The 22,571-nt window shown below is 45.1% G+C and overlaps 1 pseudogene; it reads right to left on the bottom strand.

The window, feature by feature from the left end:
- Positions 1-460: 460 nt before the first annotated feature.
- Positions 461-574, bottom strand: LOC130485698 (U2 spliceosomal RNA; annotated as a pseudogene).
- Positions 575-22,571: the final 21,997 nt, after the last annotated feature.

Below are 22,571 nucleotides of genomic sequence, written 5' to 3' on the forward strand. Positions count from 1 at the left end.
CTTAAAGCCTTCCAAGTTGGCAGCCATCACCACATCCTGGGTCAGGGAGTTCCAAAATTTAACTATGCATTGCGTGAAGAAATATTTCCTTTTATCTGTTTTGAATCTCTCACCCTCCAGCTTCAGCAGATGACCCCACGTTCTGGTATTATGAGAGAGGGAGAAAAGCTTCTCCCTGTCCACTCTTTTCCACACCATGCATAATTTTATAGGCCTCTATCATGTCTTCCCTTAACCGCCTTCTTTCCAAGCTAAACAGCCCTAAGTGTTTTAACCGCTCCTCATAGGGCAGTTGCTCTAGCCCCCTGGTCATTTTAGTCGGACCATACGTCTCTCAAAGTCAGTATTTTCTACTCTGAGCAACTCTCCAGGGTCTCAGGTGGAGGTCTTTCATACCATGTACTACCCATTCCTTTTAAGTGGAGATGCCAGAGATTGATGCAAAGCAGATGCTCTTCCAATGAGCTGCAATTCTGCCCCTATTTTTGTAGCTTTCTCATCAATAGTGTATCAAATGTTAAACTGTTGAGAACAGATTCTGTACTTGATCTTAGCCAAAAGACTGAAAAGATACACAAAGGACAGTCAACTCAACCCCAGTTATACAAATTCTTCTCAGCACTGTTTAATTTCAATAGGAAACATTTGTCAGTGAAGGAACCTATTGACTGGTTCCAGTATCATCATGAACCTCCTTTCAATCCCCAGAGCAGGTGCAATTGAACTATACATTCTCCAATCATTCCCCTAAGATAGGTTGGGGAATGAACTGTACCTGACCTTGCTACCCACCCACCATGCCTATCCCACTTTTGGGGGCTAATGTTTAAATTGTGTATACAATACAATGCATGTATAGATCATGTAGTCAGTCTCCTGATTTTTGTGCAAATGCACATTGTGTTGAATTTGCATATTCCTGATTTGAACATTTAGCTTCCATGTGGATGTTTAAAGGTGGGCAGGTGCACTAGGAAAGTAAAAATAAGGAATTAGCAACTGGTGAACATATTGTCTGATTGAGCCCATTTATTTTGCCTTTCGAAGAACTGCTGGTGTAACTCTGTGATCCTCTCTCTCAATGTTTTCCTTTTTTTACAGAAAGCAGCCATTAGGTCTGTGACTTTGAAAAGAGACTAGCATAGGTGGTGATGGAGAGAGTTAAATACCTCGTCACCACATTTACTTCCCGCATCAGTGCCGTTCTCACTCCAGATACTATAAACCTGGGTGTAATGCTACTATTTTGTATTATCGAAACTCAAACTTAGGCTGGAAGAAGACAATTTCTCCCTTTCAGAGAACTGAACATGGTTCGAAAGAGGGATTGATGCTCACGGAGTGCATTATTATCCCATTTTAACCATGCCTTGAACACTGCTATATATTTTTAAGACTGCAAAATGGTTTGAACGTGAGTGTATTTTTTTCAAAGGTGTGCAAAACGTGCCTGGCTGGCCACAGGGAATAGTGGAACAAAATTGACATGTCTGTATAGCATGGGAATCAAAGCTTCTCTCAAGCTGTTTTCAATGCCTAGACTCCTCTTTCCCCATATGACCTCATATGCCAAACTGCCCAAAAGATCAGGACATTAAACCTTGCCGATGGTCCTATCACTACAGCAGGTGAGGTCGGTAGTGAGAAACACGATCTTCTCAACAGTGTCTTCCAAACTATGGAACCACCTGCCTAACATTACAATGCTAAGCAGATGAGTAGAGTTGCCAGGTCCAGGTTGGGGAGATACTTGGAGATTTGGGGGTGGAGCCTGAGGAGGATGGGGTTTGGTGAGTGGAGGGACTTCAGTAGGGTAATATGCCATAGAGTCCACCTTCCAAAGCGGCCATTTTCTCCAGGTGAACTAACTTCTGTCACCTAGTGATCAGCTGTTATAACGATCTTCATCCACCATCTAGATGCTGGCAACCCTAAGGTGAAGATATCTGGTGATGGGAGCTTTTACTCTCAAAACTTTATACCCCAAAATTGTGTTGGTATCTAAAGTGCTACTGGACGAGAATCAATGCTAAGCAAAGTTACACCTTTCTAAGGCTATTGAAATCAACGGGCTAGAAGTAGGGTTACCAGGTCCCTCTTCCCCACTGGTGGGAGGTTTTTGAGGTGGAGCCTGAGGAGGTCGGGGTTTGGTGAGGGGAGGGACTTCAATGCCATAAAGTCCAATTGCCAAAGTGGCCATTTTCTCCAGGTGAACTGATTTCTATCGGCTGGAGATCAGTTGTAATAGCAGGAGATCTCCAGCTAGTACCTGGAGGTTGGCAACCCTAGCTACAAGGGGTGTAACTCTGCTTAGGTTTATGCCATTAAGAGGTCAGAAAAGCTATATAACTTCTCCACTTTCTAAAGAGTTGTAAGAAAATCATTTTTCTAATTAGCATTGGGGGTTTTAGGGCTTAGGTGGGTGGGTTTTTGTGTGTGTGTGGCTGTTTCGTATTTTCTTCCATTTTGATTCGGTTTCTGTTTTTAATCTTTAATTTGTACTTGGTTTCTTTTATTACTTCCCCCCCGTCCAACCACTTTGAGTTTGTGTTGAAGTAGTAAAAAAAAAAATTGTATAAATAGATACATAAACGTTCTAGGGGGGGAAATCTGAATTCAGCTGAATTCAGGCAACCTGATAAACTGTGGTTATAAATTATGGTTTGATCTAACCTCAGTTCAAATGTTCAAATGCAGGCACTCAGACTGGAGTCTCCAGTCTTAGATACTGCTGCCATTGCTTCTGTTTGGATTTATGTTCTTCTTTATTTTGGCCTGTTCAACGCTGTTTATTCATCTATAACGGAAGCCACTCACTCCTTGTAGAAACTTGGGTCACTCTGGAGCAACTTTTTAAAAAAACCAATTGTTTATTGAGAAGGGAGTTTCCCTTGAAGAGTTTAACAGACTAGTGTAGTTGTTAGTGTGTTGAACAAGGGTCTGGGAGACCCAGGTTCGAATCCCCAGCTTGCCATGGATGATTGCTGAGTGACATTGGGCCAGTCACGCATTCTCAGTCTAACCTACCTCTCAAAGTTGTGAGGAAAGAGGAGAGGAAAGCAATGTAAGCCACTTCGGGTCCCCGCGGAGGAGAAAGGTGGGGTATAAATGAAATAAACAATGAACCCTCCCACCCACCCACACACACTACTGGTACACAAACTGAGGTGAAGTCTGTCAACATCCCTGCCAAAATCTAAACCGACACATGAAGAAAGGATGGGGACTTTTTAGTTTAGTTTAATTCCGCCCTCCTTCCTCCAAAGAGCTCTGGGCGGTTTATGTGTTCCTCCTGCCATCATTTTATGCTCAAAGTGCAATCCTAGCGACACTTCCCTGGGAGTAAGCCCCATTGAATAAACTGGGACAAAGGGCACTTTCACACAGCCCAAATAATGCACTTTCAATCCACTTTCAATGCACGTTGAAGGTGGATTTTACTGTGTGAACTGGCAAAATCCACTTGCAAACGATCGTTAAGGTGCACTGAAAGTGGACTGAAAGGGCATTATTTGGGCTGTGTGAAAGGGCCCTTAGTTTTGAGTAGACCTGCTTAGGATCGCTCCTTCAGTGTCATGGCCATGTTCAATATCACCTCCTACCTACACCATAGTTTTTTCAGGCCAAATTAAACATCAGGAATTCCAGTCAATTCAAATATATAAAATAAAGGTAAAGGTCCCCTGTGCAAGCACCGGGTCATTCCTGACCCATGGGGTGATGTCATATTTGATAATAAATAATAATAATACATATATAATAAATATATATAAAAGGAATTCCAGTCATGGAAGTAGTAAACAACTGTTGTCTGTTCCTCAGCCACCAAACTCAGTAAAAATACCAATACTAATTTATATTGCACCAACAATCTGCATGCAATATGACTGGGGACCCAGAGAGCTTCAGCACTCATGAATTTAATTCCCATTTTCACTAGGACCCTGATGTCTTTCTTTAAGCATTACATTAAAACAACGTAGCCCCTGATTCAGATGTATTCCTATGACAGCCTCTTCAGGTAGTTGGTTTGCTCCCGTTTATATTTCATTGTTCGAAAGAGGGAAACTTTTTCCCCCCTGTGCGTAATGCTTCATTTAAGATTCAGCGCAATCATCTTTGCTTCGGTACTTTTCATATTAAATTACAACTATTAGCGCTCGTTCCTCACCCTCAAGGAAGCCAATAAAAATCACCCGACTTAATGAAGTTGCTTTCAGCAGCAAGGACCTCGTTTACAGAAGTATGTCTAAGTGCCTCTAAAATGAACCGAAAACTGGCAGGCCTCTAGAATGGGACGTCCCAAAGCTATAAACTAGAACCATAAACATCTGTCGACTCCTAGAGTATTCATTTAACCTTTGCAGCTCAACTTCCAATTTTTTTATTCTTTTTTTTTAAAGGCGTGGAGGCATTCAAAGCAGATTCGGCCGTATTCACCGAAGCTTCGTAACGGAATTTGAACGTTAGCTTGTCTCCAGAAGGAATCCTTTATTTCATCCCTTTAAAAAGTTAAAACCTGGCATTTGGTTTATCTTTCATAGGATTGTCTTATTGTTTTTTCCCCCCGGTTTGGAATAATTGCTACATATGGTTCGGCTCCTGGTACGTTCCGAGAAGGAGGCTGCGATACCAATCGTACGGCAGAATTAGCCAGAGGTCTGCTTGTAATCCAGAGCGTCCGGTCAGATTTAATTAAGATAGCCTCTCCTGCTCACCTTGTTCTGTTATTCCGCCCAAAGGTAGGCGACACAATCTCCTAATTCTGGTCATTTTTGTTTCGGGGCTAAATCTGGCCGAACACCAAGACAAAATGGAATCAAACTGTTCACAAATAATGTAAGGTTTGAAAGCTGGAAGGCAGTTCCTCTCCACAGGAAGTTTTAAAATAGATCTTCAAAAGCATAGCGCAGCAGTGTATAAAAGTCGAGGTTTGAAAGAGAGGTACAAAGACATATGGGGACATTTTGCAAACATATATCCAGTGTAAAAGGGAGGGTCATCTGGTACTGTTTGCATCTTTTTTTTTCCTTCACTTTCTCCATTTTTTCCTCTCTTCCTTTTCCTTCTGTCCTCCTTCTCTGCTCATTCTTTTATTTTGTTCTTCCCTCCAGAGTTGAGAGTGGCTCCTTCATTGAGAGCCTTCTGGGACGTTCTGAAGAGCTTCCTTTCTTGGAAGAACTTTGAGTGAGATTGACTGGGGGCATTGTGCAAGTTTTTACAGCAGCTTTGCTAAGATCACTTCACTTTTGTCAGGTGCTATATGTTTTACTAGGAGCCCCGTGGTGCAGAGTGGTAAGCTGCAGTACTGCAGTCCAAAGCTCTGCTCACGACCTGAGTTCGATCCCAACGGAAGTTGGTTCCAGGTAGCCGGCTCAAGGTCGACTCAGCCTTCCATCCTTCCGAGGTCAGTAAAACGAGGACCCAGCTTGCTGGGGGTAAAGGGAAGATGACTGGGGAAGGCACTGGCAAACCACCCCGTAAACAAAGTCTGCCTTGGAAATGTCGGGATGTGACGTCACCCCATGGGTCAGGAATGACCCGGTGCTTGCACAGGGGACCTTTACCTTTATATGTTTTACTATGCCCTTAAAAGTTATTATATTTTATTTCTTTTAATATATTGTAGTGTAAGCCACCTGGTGGACCAAGTTTTTGTTGCGTTTAACGTTCCCTCAGTGATTCTTCCTTCAACGTGCCCAATGTTTTGAATTACTGTTTGTATGTTTTTGTAACTAGTTTAGCTCTGGTTTTAATAGTTTTAATGATGTGGCGGATTTTCTTTGATTCTAATGGTTTTTAGAGTGCAATTTTATTATATATGTTTTCATTTGTTAGCCATCTTAATGGCCCTTATGAGGACAGAAAGGTGGGGCATAAATTTTGTAAAATTAAATAAATATTTCGTCAAATGGTGGATTAGAATGAAACAAGCAAACTCAACAATAATAAACAGTGTGCATGGAATACAAATGGTGGTCTGTGTGCATGTGTTTGAACATATAAAAGACAAGAAGATCCAAAGAGCTTAAGAGTTGGATGACTTATTGTTAAGATAATGTTGAATAGAAAGGGAGGGGCACGACTGGGGAATTAAATGGGAATAAGAAAACAGGTACAAACCAAATTTTATTGTTTGAACTTTTTTGTGTTTTGTGTGTGTGTGTGTGCTGTCAAGTCACAGCTGACTTATGGGGCCCTAGTAGGGTTTTCAAGGCAAGAGACGTTCGGAGGTGGTTTGCGATTGCCTGCCTCTGCGTGGGCTGAGAGAGTTCAGAGAGAACTGTGACTGGCCCAAGGTCACCCAGCAGGCTTCATGTGGAGGAGCGGGGAATTGAACCTGGTTCTCCAGGTTAGAGCCTGTCAGCCACTATGGCACACTGGCTCTTTTGTGTAATATCACCCTTTTTACCTGAAAGGATGACTAGATGAGGTAACCTGAAGAAAAAAGAGGGGGTTGTCTTAAATTTGCATACAAGTATGCAAACATTTTTTTGGGGGGTCACCTCACATTAAGGGTCATCTTCCTTTGAAGTAAGTCTAAATCTCCAGGCTTTTCCCAACCTGGATCTGGCCACCCTACCCCCGCATCCCCCGCTGGTGGCCGGGGGGACCTGGCAATCCTAACTGGAAGTGAGTTGTGAGCATGCAACTTGTATAGGGTTGCCAGGTCCCTCTTTGCCACAGGCGGGAGATTTTGGGGGTGGAGCCAGAGGAGGGAGGGGTTCAGGGAGGGGAGGGACTTCAATGCCATAGAGTCCAATTGCCAAAGTGGCCATTTTCTCCAGGGGAACTGATCTCTATCAGCTGGAGATCAGTTGTAATAGCAGGAGATCTCCTGCTAAGTACCTGGAAGTTGGCAACCCTGAACTTGTAGTGCACATCTGATCAACAGTCGACAGTGGAATGCACTGCCTCGGAGGGTGGTGGAGTCCCCATCTTTGGAGGTCTTTAAGCAGAGGCTAGATGGCCATTTGTCGGGAGTGCTTTGATTGTGGTATCTTGCATGGCGGGGGGAGGGTTGGAGTCACTGGGGATGTGGGGGGAGTTAGTTGTTAATTTCCTGCATTGTGCAGGGGGTTGGACTAGATGACCCTGGTGGTCCCTCCCAACTCTATGATTCTATGATTCTAACAGGAGCCAGGTAAACTAAGGGAGGATGTGAGAAAAACAACATGTAGTCAGGCCCTCGGTGAGATAGCTTGGGTATGTCACTGCCTTCCGGGGCCAAAACAGATGTGGCGCCAGGGAACCTGTGTCCAGACATTTAATTTTTGCCGTATCGCACAGAGAACACCTCTGGATAAAAGTTGCCTGAACAAAATATTTCTTTAGAGGGAGGAGAAGGTAAAAATATAAGGGGAAAGGAAGAAAGAAATGAAAAAAAAAACCCCTTCCTTTTATGAGGAAGATGGTCCATTTTCACATGAAATAGACAAATTAGAATGAACAGCCCTATCTCCCGCAGCTGAGGGGAAGTCTAAGCCCGGTAATCAAAAGCAAAACAATAGGCTGTGATTGCCTTTTCATTTGTTGGAAGCCTTAGGATGCTCAGAAACTCTTGTCAGTCATAAATGGAGGAGAGAGGCTCTGCAGTCCTCAAAAAAAGGATTGCTAGGGGATTTGTTATCCGCCTAGTGATCTATGAGCATCTCTCTGATAAAGTCTGTGGGTTTCATAGCAAAACCAATTTGAGAAGGAAGCATTATCAATTTCTTTTGTTGTTTTTGTTTAGGAGCTCAGAGGGGAGGGGAGAAAAATAAATTAAATATCCTCTCCTTCCGGCCATTATTTTGCCAGCGACTGTCTAGAGTGTAAAATGCCACCGAATGACATTTCTCCCCTACAGGCCATAGACAGTTTATCGGGTTTACCACAGCCTCCCTTACCGCTGTCTCCCCATCTAAGAAACAGATAGTGCATGGCAGTTTATGAGATGAGGACTAATCTGACAGTGATGTGAAGAATGCGGCTGCCAATGGTCCTGATAATGGGGAAAAGCAATCCTTTCTATTCACACTGACAATTTAAGTAACTGCTGGCGGGACAGCATTATTCCAGATGCTCCACATCAAATGGAGTTGCTAGCTCTTATAGAACCAGTGGTAGTGACTCTTGCAATTTTGGAGGGGGAGGGTTAGTAAGAAACAGGGCCCTAGAAGTGTAATTGTGGAACATAGGAAGGGGAGATATGATAGAGGCCTATAAAATCATGCATGGTATGGAGAGAGTGGACAGGGAGAAGCTTTCCCCCCTCTCTCGTAACACCAGAACGCGGGGTCATCTGCTGAAGTTGGAGGGTGAGAGATTCAAAACAGATCAAAGGAAGTATTTCTTCACACAACACTTAGTTAAATTGTGGAACTCCCTGCCCCAGGATGTGGTGATGGCTGCCAACTTGGAAGGCTTTAAGAGGGGAGTGGACATGTTCATGGAGGAGAGGGCTATTCATGGCTATTAATCAAAATGACTACTAGTCATGATGCATACCTATTCTCTCCAGGATCAGAGGAGCATTCCTATTATATTAGGTGCTGCGGAACACAGGCAGGACAAGTAATGAGGCACTTGAGGGCTTGATCTCCAATTGCTTTCCTTTTTCTTCTCAAGGCCAGTGAATGGAGAGCTCTCAGATTACAACACAGGAGTGTTTTATATTGCTTTTGAGCAAATGGAATTTCCGACTAGATGCTTGTACTCCTTTGAACAAAAGGCGCTTGTTGAGACTCGCCTTGGCTTTTTCACAAAAGGCAGAATCCTTCAAGCTACGTAAGCTGAACTGGGGCTGTGCTGGTTTCCATCCTTTGAGCATGTCGTGCTAGCATTTCACATGAACATCACACCAACAATTATGCATGTATGTGCTGCCAAGTTACAACCAACTTACAGCGACCGCCTTGCAAGGGGTTGTCAAGGCAAGTGAGAAACTGAGGTAGTTTGCCATTGCCTTCCTCTGGAATACTTCCATTTTATTGCCTTGCCCCAAAGGGGTTTGTGTAGCATATACAGAGGCTGTACATGCATGCAAAACTGTGTGTTTCTCTTTTCAGACAACATGATGGCCATGTGTATCGGTAGAATTGGGAACAGTGCACACTTTTGATGTGCATACTGGATAGACTCCCAGGGGTATTCTTCATGGATATTTGCTGCTGTTTCGACGCTGTTTTGCCTCGGAGGCAAATTTTGGTTATTCACTGCAGAGCCGTGTTTTCCCCCACTGAGCAAAATAAGCCGGTTTAAAAGAGAGGCAATCCAAACCACTTCTGAGCCGTACTTTCCAGTAAAAGAGCATTTTGTTGCTCGGATGCCCATGAAGAAATGTTTGCTTCGCTCCCCTGACGTCTCCTTTCTCCTCCCCCAAGAACGGTGATTGGCTGGGGGAGTTGCCACTCTAACAGCATCGCACCGGCAGGAGGGAGACCCAAAGCAGACTGGCTGCTCCTCTTCAGAAGGGTGATGGGGGTTTTGGCTTGGATTTGCCGCTCTCAGGATGCCCCTCCCCAACACACACACACACATAGGATAGCACCGGCTGGAGGGAGACCCAGAGCAGACTGGCTGCCTCTCTTCAGAAGGGTGACGGGAGTTTTGGCTTGGATTTGCTGCTCTCATGGTCCCCCCCCACACACACACATAGGATCACACCGGCTGGAGGGAGACCCAGAGCACACTGGCTGCCCCTCTTCAGAAGGGTGACGGGAGTTTTGGCTTGGATTTGCTGCTCTCGGGATGCCCCTCCCCAACACACACACACACACATAGGATCGCACCGGCTGGAGGGAGACCCAGAGCAGACTGGCTGCCTCTCTTCAGAAGGGTGACGAGAGTTTTGGCTTGGATTTGCTGCTCTCATGGTCCCCCCCCCCCACACACACACATAGGATCACATCGGCTGGAGGGAGACCCAGAGCAGACTGGCTGCCCCTCTTCAGAAGGGTGACGGGAGTTTTGGCTTGGATTTGCTGCTCTCGGGATGCCCCTCCCCAACACACACACACACATAGGATCACACCGGCTGGAGGGAGACCCAGAGCAGACTGGCTGCCCCTCTTCAGAAGGGTGACGGGAGTTTTGGCTTGGATTTGCTGCTCTCGGGATGCCCCCCCCCAAACACACACACACAGGATCATGGGAAGAGTGGGCGGGATTAGGTGGATTTGGAGCGGTGAGTCATGAGCGGCAGCAGACGTAAGCAGCGCAGAGAAGTGCGCTGTTTCTCCCGTGAAAAATTGGGATGGGGGGTGAATCTGCACTGCCATGAAAAAGCTATTTAAATCAGTTTATTATTTGCTCCGATTCAAAACCGAAGCAAAATCCACCGTGAACAATACCCCCCAGTGTGTGTGATCATCACATTGAAAAGGGATCTACTTATCCAGTATTTGTAAAGTCTGTGTATGTAAAGTGCCATCCAGTTGCAGTCGACTTACGGCGACCCCAGAAAAGGGCTTTCTAGGCAAGTGAGAAGCAGAGGTGGTTTGCCATTGCCTTCCTCCACAGAGCCTTCTCTGGTGGTCCCCCATCCAAGTACCAACCTGGTTTCGCTTCCAAGATCTGATGAGATCAGGTTATTCCATACCATTCCACATCTCACTAACAAATAAGGTTGTACAAATATGTGTTTATTGATTTTTTTTGCTTGTATTCTATCATTGTAAGCCCCCCATTTTAGGGTTGAGCATATCGATATACCCAAACCAAAAATAAACCTGAAAGTATCCGTTTCGGGAATATTCGGGTTTTGGGTAGACCAAGTACCTAAACCTGGGAATCTGCCCGAAGCCGAATCGGTGATTCCCGAAAAATTTGAATAGATATTTGGCTTTTTTGGGTTTTAACTATTTGCCTTCAGTGGATTCTCCATTTTGTGACCTTTGTTGCGTTTAAAGGAGAGCTATCTCCTTTTTTCATAATCCTGCCCCCTGGCTGGTTTCCAGGGCAGCAGGGATGGAACAGGCACCTTGGAGTGACCAATAGGAAGGCTCACTGGAGCTCCCCATGTGACCAGTGGTAGTGACGCATTTTGCATTGCTGCAAAGCCAACTGGTGCAGTCTATCTGGATTGCAACCGAGGACAACCTAGAGAGGGGGAGGGAGGAGGGCCAGGAATTCTCAGTGGCCAGTAGAAACCCAGGTAAGGAAGAACTATGTTCTTTCACCAATCACAGAAGGTGTTTTTTTGGTTGGAATTATTTTCAAACTTTTCTATGCTTGGCCAAAGACTATAAAAGCAGGTCTGGTCATTACTCACAGAAGTTTGAGGGAGTTTGGTGGCAAAGCTTGGCTTTAGCTCCTGTGCCTGATTCTCCCTCTGTGTCCTGGTGTGGTGCCTCATCCTGACCTGCTGGATTACAACCTGCTGCTTGGATTGGATTCCTTCCTGCCTGCTGCCTGGAGGAGAAGACATCAAAGGGTTTGAGATATAATTGTTTTTCTTTTAAACAAGTTGTTGTATTTGGGGCTTATTTTCTACATTTTTCTAGAAGCCAGCAGGCCTTCTACCTGAGATCTCAGGTAGACTTCTACCTGAGATCTCAGACTGCCACTGCCAGAGCAGAGAATACTGACCTTGATCAATCAATGGTTTGACTCAGCACCAGGCGGCTTCATATATTGATGTTCTTTCAACACAAAGGCATTATACCTGTGTGAGTTCAAGACTGGGGTCTTGAACTCAGGTATCTAGAAACTAGACACTACTACCACGATTGGCATGAGTGGGCGGTACTACCGTACTTTTTCCAATTTTAGCTTTCATTTCATTATTTATTCATCATTTAAAGAACAAGAGTAGGGCTTCTGCTTGTGCCAACCTGTGAATGGGCAAAATCAACAATTTTTTATCTTAAGAAGGGAACTAGAATATTTTCTGCTTTTTAAAAGAGTGCTGTCCAGCTTCTCCCCAAAATATAGAGTGTCACTAAATTGACCACTCACCCTTGGCTACCCAATATCCCCTGAGCCGGGGTGGAGGGGATTTTTTAAGATCCTTATGGTTGTATCCCTAGGGTTGCCAGATCCAGGTTGGGAAATACCTGGAGATTTTGGGGGTGGAACCTGAGGAGGGCGGGGTGTGGAGAAGAGAGAGACTTCAGTGCCATAGAGTCCAATTGCCAAAGGGGCCATTTTCTCCAGGGGAAGTGATCTCTGTTGCCTGGAGATCAGTTGTAATAGCAAGAGATCTCCAGCCACCACCTGGAGGTTGGCAACCCTATGTATCCCTGAAAAACTAAGAGAACCCCTTTCCTGCTCTGACAGGATACCTACAGAGGGCAAAGGAAGTCATTTATTTAAGAAAGGTATTCATTATAAGCAGCTAAAAGTTTATGGGTGTGAAAGCTGGACAATGAAGAAAGCTGACAGGAAGAAAGTAGATTCTTTTGAAATGTGGTGCTGGAGGAGATTGTTACGGATTCTGTGGACTGCCAAAAAAAAAGTGGGTTATAGATCAAATCAAGCCTGAACTGACCCTAGAAGCTAAAATGACTAAACTGAGGCTGTCGTATTTTGCTCACATTATGAGAAGACAAGAGTCACTGGAAAAGACGATCAAGCTAGGAGGAAGTTGAGGACAGCAGGAAAAGAGGAAGACCCAACAAGAGATGGATTGACTCAATAAAGGAAGCCACAGCCTTCAGTTTGCAAGATCTGAGCAAGGCTGTCAAAGATAGGACATTTTGGAGGACTTTCATTCATAGGGTGCCATGAGTCGGAAGCGGCTTGACGGCACTTAACACACACAAAAAAGTTTATGCAGTGTAAAGTAATGGTTCTTATTCCGTTTATATCGAGACCAAATTATGCAGGTATACCCAGGCTTACTTCAGGGTTTGAGAGCCTGGTTGTGAGCACAGCACAGGTTTTTCATTTATTACTTTGATAGCATACCTGGGAATGCGGTAGCGCCACTTGCGCTGGCAGGCTACAGCATTGCCTCTGTGGCAGCCTGGCAGCAAAGCGGGTGACTGGCCTGTTCTCTGGGCACTATGGCGCCATCACTGAAGGTGGCCAGGGGGTTACACAGTCACTTTCAGCTGGCTGGCACTTCAGCCCCAACCGAGTCCTTTCGCTGCACCAAGCAGGAGCTCTTTCCTCAAGGGCATCCTTCTCCCATGCCACACTAGCAATGGGACTGCGCCAGCATAAGCAACCATTAACATCCCTCACCGCTAAGCTGATCACGGCAAATATTCAGAATAAGCTCCAGGTCTCTGTGAGGTTCATTAAATCGAACTGGTGCACAGAGACCGCACCAAGGCCGTTGCTTGCTTACAGAAATCCCTGAATTGCCATTCCCTCGAATTTGAACTTGCCTTGAACTGCTTGGTCTAATGGGCTTCATCTTCATTACGGGAAAATATCGTGCGCAAGTGCAGACATCTATAAGTACTCTTCAAATGTGACTTATTAGGATGAAGCTCGATTCCACTATTACAAATACGCTCTTGGTTAAAGTGTTAATGGAGTCTGTGTTAGTTTTCTCATATATCTTTAAGGAGTGACACCCAGGATTTTAAATAGGTTGCCTGGTTTCAGACTTGCAATGCTAGATTAAAGGATACAGGGGCACAGGTGGTGCCACATTCTGGAGGCCTACAACTCTGTGACCCACAAGTCCCTACAGTTTAGCCTGTATTTATTCACACACAAAATGAACAGCCTCTGCATCGCGGCCTGAATAGAATTCCCAGTGCTTTAAAGACAGTTCACTGTTGTTAGGGTTGCCAACCTCCAGATAATAGCTGGAGATCTCCTGCTATTACAACTGATCTCCAGCCGATAGAGATCACCTGGAGAAAAAGGCCGCTTGGGCAATTGGACTCCCCGATTGCTTCCCGTCCCCAAACCCCACCCTCCTCAGGCTCCACCACAAAAACCTCCCACCGGTGGCAAAGAGGGTCCTGGCAACCCTGTTGTGCTTTCGGTTTCAGAATTCAGACTGAGCTCGAACAACTAGCATGCTTGCACTCCATTGGCTGTAAGTGTTGTATGGTAGCCAATAGCTGGCCTGTTCTGGTGTCACAATGGGTTTGATGACAAAGCCCCTCAGGCTGTCATTGGCTTACCTGCTCTGATATCACAAAGGATTAGGGTTGCCAGCTCCAAGTTGGGAAGCGCCTGGATATTTTTGGGGCGGAGCCTGAGGAGGATGGGGTTTGGGGAGGGAAGGGACTTCAATGCCATAGAGTCCAATTTCCAAAGTGGCCATTTTCCTCCAGGGGAACTGATCTCTATCGGCTGGAGATCAGTTTTAATAGCAGAAGATCTGTGTGTATTCAGAAAGTGCTACATGAATGCTAATAGTTGCAGCAGCAGGAGATATAAATTCCCCAAATAAAAATACATAAAGTAATAAATTGGGCTCCAAAGATGTAAGCAGCATTTTAATATAATACAGAACCAAATATTTATGGGGAGAAGTTAAAATGCTTGGGTACTAACTGTTTGGGGAGATGTTGACTATGCAAATTTCACAAATCTTCCTAATGTTTCTACAGTTGTTCCTTCCCTCTTCCCCATCCCCAATTTTATCTAGCTCTGCAAGCCAAGCAGCACATTAACAAATTCATCCTAGCTGAAGTTGATATTAAAATAAATGATGCCACCTTTTATGTTGATTTATCTTACAGGCTATCAAGTGGCACACCACCGCGATCTGCTTGGTGACTCTTAGAATTGCTGATGTCAAAATTGCAGGAAATTACACTGAAGAGTAATCCTGTTTCAGTGCAGGCAATTGTTATTTATTCAGGCCCGTTACTGAGCTATCAGCCGAACGCTCGTCTTGAATAAAGGCTCTGGGATTTCATAAATTTGGCAAATCTGAACTTTTATCAAACGGCATGATTTGCATTTGATTACAGGCTGGGTTCAGATTATGCAAAATTGGTGCATCTTTTATCTAAACGATTCTGGATTTATACAGTGCCTGGGAAAATAGACGAAGGCGATTAAAAGAGAGGCTGCTATAAGAAAGAAGATATATCTTTTGCAGCTTAGCTATGTGATTCTTTAGTATGAGCAACAACAGAGCTGTAGGCAGAAGTGTTGCAGATGAGGGGCTGTGTGGATCTGGGTGGGCTCAAGGGCTTTATGGCGTAAAATAATCAAGATTTAGCCGTACAAAACATTACCCTGGCTCCATCTGCTGATGCCATGGGAATCTTGGAATACAATTGCCCCGCCTCTGTACCTTTGCTTTTCATTGTGCCAGGATCTACCTCCATCATGATTTCTCACAGATGAATGTGCCCCCATGAACATACTCCTTCACACAAGCAAGTCAACCATGAACATACATATGGCATTGTTCAGCTCTCGATGTACACATTAGAAAAAAAAATCAGGACAGTCTGTACCCTCCACAGTTCTGGGGACTCATTTTGGATGCCTTTGCTGCTATTTCTGGTGACTATCAGGATGAATTCTATGGTTGCTAGCTTTCAGGCAATGGGCAATTCCCTGCTGCCACAACCAGTTCCCCACTGCTGATCGATGTGGCGACAGGAGGAAAAAAGTGTTGCCATGACATCATTTCAGGACAAACCCCCTGAAGTGATGTCACAGGCTACAGCAACGCTCTAGGAATTCTACTGGTCTCCATCATCTTTACCATATGTATTTGTGGGATTCCTTGAGTGCCATGGGGTGGGTGTGAGGTCTCATCTGGGTTTTCTCAGAAATTACGCCATGATGTTGGCGATGCCATTTTCCAGAACTCTGCCTCTGGAAAACTCTTGAGATTTGCCAGCGGTAGCCCAAGGTCACCCAGCAGGCTTCATGTGTAGGAGTGGGGAAACCCACCCAGTTCACCAGATTAGCCTCCGCCGCTCATGTGGAGGAATGGGGAATCAAACCCGGTTCTCCAGATCAGAGCCCACCTCTCCAAACCACCGCTCTTAACCACTACGCCACACTGGCCCAATCTGAAGATGGCTGAACATCTCTTGCCTTGAAAACCTTACTGGGTTGTTGAAAGTCGGCTACGATTTGATGGCACTTTACACACACATATCTCCAGCCTAGTCCGATCTCGTCAGATCTCAGAAGCTAAGCAGGGTCAGCCCTGGTTAGTACTTGGACTGCCAAAGAAGTCCAGGGTTGCTATACAGAGGCAGGCAATGGCAAACCACCTCTGAATGTCTCTTGACTGAAAACCCCATGAAGGGTTGCCACAATGACTTGATAGCACTTAATGCATATTTCATGAAGAAAATCATGCTTACAAACAAATAAATGAGAGCATTAAAACATTTCTGGCTAAATCACAGAAAATACAATACACCAAACACATAACTACAATCAAAGTTAAAGCAAGAAAAATATTAAAGCAGTTGACAATTCCAGTTAACCATCTACTCAAGAAGAATCCACCTTTGAATTAAATCTAACAATCTCAGGATTTGTTTAATTAACATAAATGGAGAACATCAACCATTTCCCTATAATTTTATCAAGCTGTGAGTAACCTTTCACACATTGTAAATGATAATTGTTTCATCCCACACAATGTTTATTCCGAATTTCCTTTTGACCCCACTCGGTATTTTTTCCTCCATGCTAAATGTATATATATATGTGGTTGAATGTCATGCATCTGATAAAGGGGGCTCTAATCCATGAAAGCTTCTGCCAGAAGTCTCTTTCTTTGTTTTAGCACATTAATGTTGCTTTTTGTTAAAAACAAACTGAAACAACTGTTCGTTACTCGGGTCAGCAAGGCAGATGTTGCTGTGGTTACACAGGAGAGTGTTAGAAGTTCCTTCAGTGTTTTGTTCGTCAATCATCTAATAATCCAAGCACAAAAGCTTTCCCTGGATTGTGCTACTTCAAGTTGCTGGTGAGCATCTCATGTTCCAGATGTTTCTTTCAAACATCAAACTTGCTGTACATACCAATAATAATAAAAAAAACCAGCATGGTAGGTAGGGTTGCCAACCTCCAGGTACTAGCTGGAGATCTCCTGCTATTACAACAGTTCTCCAGCCAACAGAGATCAGTTCCCCCAGAAAAAAAGGCTGCTTTGGCAATTGGACTCTATGGCACGGAAGCCCCTCCCCTCCCCAAACCCTACCCTCCTCAGGCTCCACCCCAAAAACCTCCCACCGGTGGCGAAGAGGGACCTGGCAACCCTAATGGTAGGGAGAAATCTAGGTGGAACTATTCTCCCTCTGAAGCGAACTTTGTGCTTTCAGGGAGTTTTTAAGAGGGGGTGCTGTCAAATCTTTTTGAGCTGTCATGTTTTTGCTCCCTTTTTGAAGCCCTGAAGTAGTTCAACCCTTTAAAAAAAAGCTTCTTCCCATGCTACATTTAAAACCAGCCCTCCTGCCATCAAATCCCATTTATCCGAGCTCCGATCCGACTCTCACCCTCATCAATGGCATGAGCGGAAAGGAAAATATGCAGCAGATTGTTGCCCCATTGTCAGTATCTGTTCAGTTGCTCGACCTGAAGGCCCAATTTGTTTCAGCTCTTTAAGAGACACCGATGCAGAGATACATTTTTTTTTTTTAAAAAAAGGAGCTCGGCGAATGCGCGGAATAACAAAGTCCCCTTCAGACTCTTTCCCCACCTTTTCTAGCGAGACAGCTCCTGCATTGTTTTCATCGCTGTTTTCTTGCCGTGATCGAGATGCACGGCAGGTTAACCAGACCCGCCCTTCCAGCACGGCAATTTGAGTTTGCGATGTGACAGAGCAGTCAACCTGCTTGTTTCTTGCTGTTACTTCACCGGTCGGCAGTCTCCGGCTGTGCCGTCATCCTACCTTGTTTCCCTCCATTAACGTTTACAGATTGAATCTCTGATCTTCACTTATGTGGTCTGCTCCTATTATTCCAGGAGCAGCAATTTGTTCCCTCTCTTCATCTCGCCAGCTCTACTTCCTTGTCACAATTCTCTCATTGATCAGGAAAAACTGACTCTCCTCCTATCTGCTGACAGAACCCTCAGTTTTGCAGTTCCCTCCTTCCCCTTTCCTTGCTCTTTCTTCAGTCTTCATCTCCCGTCTTTAACTATAACATTTTTTTTGTTCTATCCTTTTCCCCAGAAGCTCAGAGTAGGGCACACAGGTCTCTCCCCTCCTCCCTTTTTGAACGACAACTAGGGATGCTGTGGGCTTCTGCAGTTAACAAGCTCAGCGGGTAAACATATCGAGTTTGGGATCAGAAGGGAGCTGAGTTTCAGATTTCCTGAATTCCAACATGGCTTAAGTCCTTCCCACATCTTATTTCCTTGTAAATTTCCCCCGCAAGATGACTGCAAACTCACAATGGGGAGAGTCCATGGCTCAGTGGTTAGGGCATTTGTATTGTATGCAGAAAGTCCCAGGATCAGTCCTACTCATTCCCAGTTTAAAAAAATCAGGTAGTGAGTGATGTGAAAGGGGCCCTAGAGAACTGCTGCCAGTAAGACTAGACAATGTTGACCTTGATAGACTGACACAGGAGAAAGGATCTTCCTGTGTTCTTCAGTGTGCCTGACGCAGGAGAGGATGGAAAGACTCTGAAGCATGTATCTAGATAATTGCAAAACCAGCATTCCTCCACCTTGGCGTTCTATTGCCTCATTCCCAGTTCATTCTCCTGCACATGCAAACCAGGCCTTAGTTTCAATAGGGTAACAGGACAATTGACGTAGATGTTCTGGGATGCAATTTTCCTAAATAAATATATTGTTCCAATAATAAGCAGCCCCAAGGGAGAAAGGCAGGGGTTAATTGATGGTGCAAGAAACCTTTGGATGGCCAAGGATAGTTGAGTTTGAAGAGCAAAGGGATATATCAGAACAGGACAGTACATAGAAGTAGCTGTGATGGACCCAACAAATGTCCATCTAGTCCAGCATCCTGTTTTGCAGAGCGGCCCATGATACCCTCCACCCCTGAAGACCCATAGCATGGCACAGAAACCAAAACCTTCGTTTGCTGCTCCCTCCACTAGTGTTCCAGTTAAAAGAGAGAGCCAGTGTGGTGTAGTGGTTAAGAGCAGTGGTTTGGAACTGTGGACTTTGATCTGGAGAACCTGGTTTGATTCCCCACTCCTCCTCATGAGCTGCAGAGGCTAATCTGGTGAACTGGATTTGTTTCCCCACTCCTACACAGGAAGCCAGCTGGGTGACCTTGGGCTAGTAACAGCTCTGTTAGAGCTCTATCAGCCCCACCTACCTCACAGGGTGTCTGTTGTGGGGAGGGGAAGGGAAGGCGATTGTAAGTCTGTTAAAGTCTCCCTTAAGCGGTAGAGAAAGCCAGCATATAAAAATTAACTCCTTGTTCTTGTTCTTCTTCTTGTTCTTCTTCTTCTTCTAAACGTTGCTCCCTCTGAACATGCGATGTGACATTTTGTCATCATGGCCAATAACCATCGATGGACGATTTCTTCTATGAAGTTGTCTACACTCCTTTTAAAGCTAATTAAACAAGTGGCCACCATGGCATCCTGTGGTGGTAAGTCCTGCAAGTTAGTTACTGTTTGAAAATAGAGAGTGGAGAGTGGGAGGTGGGACATGGCTGTGGTGGAAGGGGCTACGCCTTAGTGATAGAGCATCTGCTTGGCACATTGAATGTCCGAGGTTCAATCCCTGGCATCTCCAGTTAAAAGAACCAAGTAGTGGGCAACGTGAAAGACCTTCGCCCGAGACCCTGGAAGGCCACTGCCAGTCTAAGTAGACAGTACTGACCTTGATGGACCAATCATTTGATTCAGTATAAGGCAGCTTCATGTGTGGCTTGAAGCTAAAGATGATGAATAAATAAACCTGAGCTCCATCGTGTTTTGCAGAACTGCATACCAGACCCCATCCAAAAGACTCGAGCAGAATTACTCTCTACTTATCACAGCAAAAATAGTTCTCTCCCACTCTGAGTACAGAGTGGCGAGGAAACATGAATATCTCTTGGGAGGAACAAAGATCAGGAGGTCTGCGTATTAATGGCTCTCTACTTCTCTACCACATACATTTTATTTATAGATTTTATTTATGGAACCACAGCATCCCCTGGAAAATGCTATCCTGGGACAATATTTTCCTTGATGAAGAAAGCTGTCTCCTGTATCATCTAGAAATGTGACACGTTGAGCCATTATTCACTTTGCAATGGAGGTTGTAGCATCTGTAGCAAAGATTTCCTTTCTGGGAGCTTCTATTGCAGTCCTGCACAACATAAACCTCCCCATATGCAGCCCCTAGGGGGGAATTCTAAATATCCACTGTTTGCATCCTTTCCAACTCTTCATGGGAACTTCTGAGGCCCAGCAAAACTCATCAGAAGTTGGGAAGGAGTTGTGAGAATTCCTACATTAGGTTCACATTTATCTTTCTCTCCACTGAAGACCTAGGCCATTTATGCACGGGAGGTTTTGCCTTGGATTTGCCACTCTCTAAATGCACGTTTTCCCCATCTGAATTCTCAAAACTCAAAAATAAGCCCCCATGCAGAGAATTTGGATGGGAAAAATGTGCACCTAGAGAGCGGCAAATCCAAGGCAAAACCTCCCATGCATATAAATATTTACCAAAATAAAGTAATAATGTACATAATACACTGGGTTGGAATAACAGACTTTATGCTGTAGGGGGGCATATTATTTTTGAGTGCGCCTCCATGAAAAGAGTTCCTGCAATCAAAAGTCTAGTACCTACCCGAGGGATTGCCTTTTGATGCATGATACCAAATACTCGCTATGCTTCTCACACCAGCATCCTCACTTGTCTCTCAGTTACAGTGGTCTCAGCCTATTTGTGGGCATTTTTGTTATTAGCCCCAATTTTATGGAATGCCTGATCATTGCCAGTTAGGAACTTGTCTGCAAATCTTTAGGAAGATGCAAATCTTTAGTATTCCCTAGATTTGCAGAAAACATTTCCCCAGACATGCATGGTTCCATTGTGTGGATGTTTTGATTCAAATGGTGTGGTCGTCATAAGAATTAGATACATAATGGGGTGCAGAGAGGATAAAAAGGAGAAGTAACAGATATAGTGCTGCAGAGAGCCATGGTGGGGAGAAAGGTTAATAGAGAGAGCCAGAAATATTTGCTGTGGTGATGGGAAAAAAAAGAGAACATGCTACGGCAGGGGTCCCCCACCTTTTTTGAGCCTTTGGGCACCTTTGGAATCTTGAAAGGGGGTGGTGAGCGCCTCTCCAAAATCGCTGCCACAGGAGGTGGTGCCAAACCCAAAATGGCTGCTGCAGGAGGGTGGTCCGTACACTGTACCTCCCTCCTCGCTTTGCAAAAGAATAACAGAAGGGGAATAAAAAGAAACTAAGGAAAACTTGGGGTGGGGGGAGGAGAAGGAGAAAGAGAAGGGGGGATAAAAAGTAGGAGAGTTTGAAGTGGGTGTGGAACTACCAGCCCAGGTGCTTACCAATCCTCCTCATCCTCCAGGGGCTGCAGCAGTTATTGCAGCTGTGGAAACCCCTTTCATCTGGTTGAGGGCAGTGGATAAAAAGCCCTGCTTACAAAGGCCCCAGCCGCGTTCCAAAAAGCTTGACAGGCCCTAGGTAGCATTCCAGGTCCCTCTTCACCAACGGTGGGAGGTTTTGGGGGCAGAGCCTGAGGAGGACGGGGTTTCGGGAGGTAGAGACGCTGATCCCAGCGCCATGTCCCCCGAGATCGTTTGGAGGAACCAAGAGGCGTTTTGAACCGGGGCTCCATCAAAAAGCCCCGTCTCCGATCCTAAATAGTGGATCGGAATGCAGGCAGCCCCCTGCTGCCGTAGAAGAGCGGTTTGACTCCCAACCCCCTCCCGTGAGAGCTCTCGCCGAGGAGGAGGGTTGGTCGAAGTCCCGCCGGCTGAGGAGGATATCCACCGCTGCGAACGCCTTGAGGATAGAAGCTGTGATCTCCTCTACCTCACACCGAACATTGAGCAAGTAAATAACAGAGAACCCCGTCTTCCAATCTCCATGTAAGTTACATGAACTCCTTTTGCTTATCAAATCTGATTTTGGACGACTGGAACTTTACAAAATACGTTTAAGACTTTGCACCCCATTGCCCAGGATTTTAAATGATTTTCCGACTAAAAAGACTGTTTAAGTAGCAAAAATTGAATTAGCAGGCAAATAAAAACAACCTGAAAGAACTGAGTGGCATCGGTAGCTTCCAGTCGGCGGCCACGGAGTGAAGGGGAGGAGGAGTATTTCTTTGCTTTCAATTCCCCGTTTGGTTATCATGGGGTTTCGGGAGGGGAGGGTCTTCAATGCCATAGAGTCCAGTTGCCAAAGCGGCCATTTTCTCCAGGTGAACTGCTCTCTGTTGGCCAGAGATCAGTTGTAATAGCGGGAGATCTCCAACTAGTACCTGTAGGCTGGCAACTCTAGCTGCATAGCAGTCTTGGGATTTGAATCCTGTATCCTAGACCGACAGTAAATACTATTCCACAATGGGGGGAAAAATATGGGCAGAAGTGTTCCTGCGTACAGTTTTAAACCAGCATTTTGAATTAAGTTCGGAAGCTGATTAACCACTGCAACCAATGCAGCCGTTTCAGCGTACAAAATGGCTTCCAAAAGTGGGTGGATCTAAACCATTTGCCATCCTGGAGAATGCAGCTTTCAGAGGGAGATA

This window comes from Euleptes europaea, chromosome 12, assembly GCF_029931775.1.
Source record: "Euleptes europaea isolate rEulEur1 chromosome 12, rEulEur1.hap1, whole genome shotgun sequence".
NCBI classification, from domain to species: Eukaryota; Metazoa; Chordata; class Lepidosauria; order Squamata; family Sphaerodactylidae; genus Euleptes; species Euleptes europaea.